Source organism: Dermacentor silvarum, chromosome 9 (genome assembly GCF_013339745.2).
Source record: "Dermacentor silvarum isolate Dsil-2018 chromosome 9, BIME_Dsil_1.4, whole genome shotgun sequence".
Classification (NCBI taxonomy): domain Eukaryota; kingdom Metazoa; phylum Arthropoda; class Arachnida; order Ixodida; family Ixodidae; genus Dermacentor; species Dermacentor silvarum.
Genome location: NC_051162.1, coordinates 110,984,932 through 110,991,992, shown reverse-complemented (window position 1 = coordinate 110,991,992; position 7,061 = coordinate 110,984,932).

Genomic DNA, 7,061 nt, shown 5'->3' with positions numbered 1-7,061 from the left:
TTCTCCAACAAAATGACGTGATTGATCGGCGACAACACGGTTTCCATAAGGGTATGTCGAAGGTTACCCAACTCCTTGAGACGATAAATGATTTCGCCTTATCTTTAGATAAACACAGTCAAATAGATATTATCTTTTTGGACTTTGAGAAGGCATTTGATCGTGTCTCACATCAAAATATTTTATTAAAATTAAAGCCCACACTAAAAAATAATTCATTGCTGTCATGGATAGAGGCATACTTATCGTCTAGGAGCCAATGTGTATCTATCGCAAACTCATGTTCATGCCCGGCACCAGTGAAATCGGGCATTCCGCAAGGGTTGGTCCTTAGGCCATTATTCTTTTTATTATTCATTAATGACATCGTAAAAGAAATACCTGTACAAATCAAGTTGTTTGCAGATGCTTGCATCCTTTACCATCAGGTAAATAATCCTGATGAGCAGAAATTATTAAGTAGTGCTCTAGACAACCTACATATTTGGTGGAAAAATGACAAATGAGCATCAATACAGAAAAAAAAACCGTTCGTATGACAATATCAAGAAAGAAGGCGCCACTGACTTTTCCGTATTCGATTAACGTACGGTCGCTGTCTTACTGCTGTAAATTATTATAAATACCTAGGTGTAATAATCACTTCAGACCTCCGGCGGAATGACGACATCACTCTTATAGAAAAGAAAGCCATGAAAAAACTTGGATACCTAAGAAGGTCTCTACGCCAGATGACTCAATAAATAAAATTATTGGCTAATAAAACCTATATCCGTTTACTTTTGGAATATACATCCGTGGTTTGGGATCCGTACACTAAAAAATATTGATAAACGTGAGCTCGTACAGAGAAAATCCGCTCGTTTTATCTTTTGCTCGTACAGTTGCCATACTTCAGTTAGTGCTCTTCTTCAAACAGCCAACTTGGAATCCTTGCAACTACAACGACACCGGGAAAGATTAAAATACATGTACTTGCTCTATCATGATAAGCTTGGAATTGCCTCGAGTGCATACATAGAAAAAGTTACGCGACGAACCACGCGGGCGTATCATTAAAAAAAATTAAAAGAATTTTCTTGCAGGACTAACACCTACAAGCATTCTCTTTTTCTGCGAACTGTACGTGAGCGGAATGGTCTCCCGAGCGATGTTGTGGATGCAGCAACAGAGCCTTCTTTTGTAGCGCAGCTGAAACAATTGTACCAATTTTTTGTCAACTTATCTGTTCTAATCCTGTTTGTTGTTCTGAAGTTAGCACATCTTTCAGTATACGTTATGCATTGTGTAATTCATATGTGTTTTCTGAGTATGTTCCCGTTTGTGTGTTCACAGTGTTTTCTTTTTGTTCAACACTTTTGTATAATATTACAGTGTTCTACGTTTTGTTCCACCAGAGAGACATTGTCTCACTGCCCACTCCTGCTTACGGCCTTATTCTAAAGCCAGCAGCAACCTTGCAAATAAATAAATAAATAAATAAATAAATAAATAAATAAATAAATAAATAAATAAATAAATAATAAATAAATAATAAATAAATAAATAAATAAATAAATAAATAAATAAATAAATAAATAAGGTGGGGCGGAAGTATGCCGTTGTGTATGGGGCGCAAGACCGCATGGGATGGGAGGGGGGGGGGGGGCGTTTTGCTCAGATGGCGACTGCGTCTGGCGCGGCTGAACGCGGCAGCGCGGGCCATATATCTTGAAAGCGATCTGCGGTGGTTACAGAGTTTAGGCGTGCCATGTGCTGAACACTTCGTGTCCGCTGTGTTCTCTCTGGCTAGTTTGCGCTGAATTAGTGTTAGCCATCGCCGCTAGAGGGAACTGCCACCATACAGCCGAGTTTGAGCTATTCGGCGAGAACGCACGAGCAGCAGCAGCCGCAGGCCGCCACGGTCAGCAAGAGAGATGCAGGGGATTCACAAAGAAAGATTAGCTTTAAAACGCGCTCGTTCACCGCGTGGCTATGCGCATACGCATAGCTGATCGCCGCACTGCTGCGGGCCTCGTTCAAAGCCCCAAACAGGCGGGAAATTTTCGTCGATCCTGGCGGGGTTACCGGCGTAACGTATCCGACATCTCCGGCCGCTGTTAGGCACGATGTAAACGCCGGACTTTACGGCAAGCTGAATAGGAGGTATAGAATGAAGGTAGCACAAGCCTACGCTCCAACCTCCAGTCACCATGATGAAGGAATAGAACAGTTTTATGAGGATGTTGAATTACCGATGAGAAAGGTGCAAACTGAGCATACTCTAGTAGTCGTGGGCGACTTCAATGCAAAAGTGCGGAAAAAGCAGACTGGTGAACAAGCAATTGGCAACTACGGCATCGATTCTAGGAACACCAGAGGAGAGGTGTTGGTAGAATTCGCGGGAAGGAATAGACTCCGAATAATGAATACCTTCTTCAGGAAGCCCCACCACAGCAAGTGGACCTAGAAAAGTCTTACAAACAAGGAATGAAATAGATTTCGGACTTTCTGCCCATCCCAGCATAGTGCAGGATGTAGAAGTGTTAGGTAAGGTAAAGTGCAGTGACCATTGGTTAGTGAGGTCGAGGATTTCTCTTAATTTGAAGACAGAAAGAATAAAATTAGTCACGAAGAAACAGGCCAACCTAGACTCAACAAGGAGAAAAGCAGACCAATTCAGACTGGTGCTCGTAGCCAAGGTACTTTCATTCGAAGTAGTGATGAACAGGATACAGGGGCTGCTACTACAACTAGCGAAAAAGTTAGAAGGCCCTTGCAAGACATGACCAGAAAAGCTACTGGAGAAGATGGGATAACAGTCGATTTAATTAAAGAAGGAGGAGTTGTCAATCTTGAAAAGCTTGCGGCCCTTTATACGCAGTGTCTCACGACTTCAAGTGTATCAGAGAGCTGGAAGAATGACAACATTATACTAATCCATAAGAAGGGAGACGTTAAAGAATCGAAGAATTATAGACCCATTAGCTTGCATTCAGTATTGTATAAAATATTCACCAAGATAATTTCCAATAGAATCAGGCCAACACTCGACTTCAGTCAACCAAGAGAACAGGCTGGCTTCAGGAAGGGATATTCTACGACGGATCACATCCATGTCATCAATAAGGTAATTGAGACATCTGCGGAGTACGATCAACCTCTATATACGGGTTTCATAGATTATGAAAAGGCATTCGATTCAGTAGAGATACCAGCAGTCATTGAGGCATTGTGTAATCGAAGAGTACATGAGACATACGTGAATATCTTGGCAAATATCTACAAGATAAGATGTGTGGTGTTTTGTGGCGCAAGGGCCAGTTATGGCCAGAGCGCCATGCCAGTGTTTGTGAGTGTGCAGTGGAGCGATGAATTCTGAGAAGTTGATGAAGCGTGGCTGTAACGGGGCCTAAAAATAATCGCTGTATAGTGCGTAAAATATACATGTACTAAAATCATGGCAATGACTAATGAGGTGTACTATGCAATGAAGAATGCATTGAGAAAGAATGACACGATATTTAAAATATTTAAGATGCAGTAATTGGCAAGAAGCACTATTGCCTAGACAGAGCCCTTGAACCACAAGGGCCTGGAGGCATGTGCTATAAAAAAACTATCACAGCGGCATCCTCTGGAGAGAGGATGCGCTACGAACTAGTTGGGCTTATAACATGCAGGACCACATCGTTCAAAAAATCTACGACTGCTTTGACATTAAAAATCGGTTCTTCGCCAAGAAACATAATGGGGTGAAGCGGGACATGATATCGGTACGCTTGTGAAAAATATTTCTTTCTTTCTGTTTCGGCTTCCCGGCACTCCACGAGGACATGGAGGACAGTCAGCCTCTCACCACATCTACCACAGGTTGGTGGTTCACTACCAGTAAGCAAAAAATTGTGGGTGCCATATGTATGTCCTATTCTGAGACGACAGAATAGGACATCAGTTCGTCGTGTTTTCGTTACGGGTGGCCAGAAACCTAACTGTGGTTTAATGAAGTGAAGCTTATTATTTATTTCAGCGTCCCACAAGCGTTGCCAGTGGCTTCGCAGTTTCTTTCGCAGGAAAGGCTTCAAATCTGTTGCAGGAACAGCAGTTGTAGGTTTAATAGCCTGAGATGTAACTGATGTGGCCATTTGATCTGCTCGAACATTACCCTTAATGCCTCTATGACCCGGTACCCAGCATATAATCACATGCTGGTTAGATATGTACGCTTTACACAGAATGGAATAGAGCTCATTAAGTACAGGGTTTTTGTGTTTACAGAGTGATTGCAATGCTTTCACAACACTTTGCGAGTCCGTAAATAAGATAGTCTTTTTGAGTTTTGATTTCATTATAAACTTTACAGCCGATAATATTGCATAGGCCTCAGCCGTAAAGATACTTGTCTCCGGGTGAAGTACACCGGATTTCGAAAACGATGGACCGATGGCTGCATAATAAACCCCGGCATGTGACCTAGAAGCGTCCGTGTAAAACTCTGTACACGAGTACTTGGATTGAAGCTCTAGGAAATGCATTTTAATGTGCGCCTCTGGAGCGTCTTTCGTGATCTCTACGAACGATGTGTCGCACTCTATGATCTGCCACTGCCACGGCGGTAGCAATTTAGCAGGAGCCATAGGACGATGCTCAAGCACTGGAACACCCATTTGCTCACTAAGATTCCTTACACGTAAAGAGAACGGTTTCCTCGCTGCAGGTCGGTTATGGAAGAGTGCAGCGGCGGTCATATCGTTTATGGTGGAATAAGAAGGATGTTCGCTGTTTGCTTGTACTGTCAGAAAATATACGAAACTGCTATATGAACGCTGCAGATGGAGTGACCACTGGTTCGAGTCTATATAGAGACTCTGGATCGGGCTTGTTCGGAAAGCACCGGTCGCGAGGCGGATACCCAAATGGTGAATGGGGTCTAGTATTTTTAATGCACTTGGCGTTGCGGAGTTATAAACTATAGCTCCGTAATCAAGGCGCGAGCGGACAAGACTGTTGTACAAGTTTAGGAGGCATTTTCGATCACTACCCCATGTTGTGTGCGAGAGAATTTTTAAAAGGTTCATAGTCTTCAGACACTTTGTCTTCAGATATTTAAGATGGGGGATGGAAGTAAGCTTAGAGTCCAGAATTATGCCCAGGAATTTATGTTCACTGCTCATGGATAGTTCCTCTCGATTGATCGTGAGATTTGGTACCGGTGTCACGCCTCTTTTGTTTGAGAAGAGTATGCATGTACTTTTCTGTGCGTTTATTTTGAACCCATTTACATCCGCCCATTTAGACAATTTGTTTAATCCAAGCTGCACCTGTCGTTCACAGATAGCGATGTTACATGATTTGAAACCTATCTGTACATCATCGACGTACACAGAATAAAACATGCTGCGTGGAATCACTGTCTGCAGGGAGTTCATTTTTACAATGAAAAGTGTGCAACTAAGCACACCCCCTTGCGGCACGCCAGACGCCTGGCTGAATGTTCTAGATAAAACATTGCCCACTCTTGCGCGAAACGTGCGGTTAGACAAGTAGCTTTCGACTGTATTTAACATATTTCCGCGGACCCCCATCGCAGAAAGTTCTCGCAGAATTCCGAAGCGCCATGTCGTGTCGTACGCTTTCTCTAAATCTATAAATACAGAAAGTAAAAACTGTTTATGAATAAATGCATCTCTGATGTTTGCCTCGATGCGAACAAGGTGGTCTATTGTCGACCTACCTTCTCGGAAGCCACACTGGAAGGGGTCTAGTGTTTTGTTATTTTCTAGGAAACTGATTAAACGCCGGTTTATAATTTTTTCATACAGCTTGCACAGGCAGCTCGTTAGAGCTATTGGCCTGTAGCTGCTGGCTAAGGACGGGTCTTTGCCTTGTTTAAGTATAGGAATGACTATGGCTTCTTTCCATGAGGACGGGATACACCCAGCCGCCCACATGACATTAAAAAGAGATAAGAGTGTTTTCAGTGTTTCAGGGTGTAGGTATCTAACCATTTCATACATAATACGATGGCCACCTGGTGCCGAGTTGTTGCAACAAGTGAGAGATGCTTTAAGTTCGGCTAAGCTAAATGGTCGATTGTAAGCCTCACTCGAAGAACCTTTACGGTTAAGGGGTTGCCGCTCTTCGCGTTCTTTGAACTTCAGGAAAGTGTCTATATAATGCGATTCACTTGATACATATTGAAAGCGTTCACCTAGACAATCCGCCTGGTCTTCCAGGCTATCACCTTGGCTACTTGCTAAGGGTAGAGGATGTGACTCCCGGCCTATTAGTTTATTTACCCTATTCCAGACTTTTGTTTCGTCGGTGTATGAGTTTATACTGGAAATGTACCTTTCCCAACTCTCTCTCTTTGCACGTCGACGCGTTCTTCTGCCCTGTGACTTTGCGTGTTTAAAATTTATCAGGTTTTCAGCTGTTGGGGAGTTGCGAAACAATCCCCCGGCTTTGTTTTGCTTTTTACGTGGTTTCTGGCATTCATCATCCCACCAAGGCTAGTCCATTAGTTTGTTGTATGCACCTTTCTGATGCGTCAATGATAAAACCTGTTATATACGCCACAGCATCGTCTATGTTAAAAGAGGCGATGTCATCACGGCTTAAATATGTTATTTGTCGGAAAAGTTCCCAGTTAGCCGAGTCAACTTTCCATTGGGGAACGTGTGGCGAGCATCTATCATGTTCTGTTAAGCCTAGCATAATTGGGAAGTGGTCGCTCCCAAAGGGGTTCTTGAGAACAGACCACTCCAGGTATGGCATTAGTGTACTCGATGCTATACTTAAGTCAATGGATGAATATGTGTTATGTGTAACGCTGTAATACGTAGGCTCTTTCTTGTTAAGTAATGATGCGCCTGAAGAAAATAGAAAATTTTCAATCAGGCGACCTCTCGCATCGCAACGTGAGTCTCCCCACAAAGTGTTATGTGCATTGAAATCTCCGACAACTATGTATGGCTCCGGAAGTTCATTGATGTAGTTTTGGAATTCGGTTTTATGTAGTTGATAATTGGGAGGGATGTATATAGAGCTGACAGTGACCAGCTTGTCAAACAACACCCCTC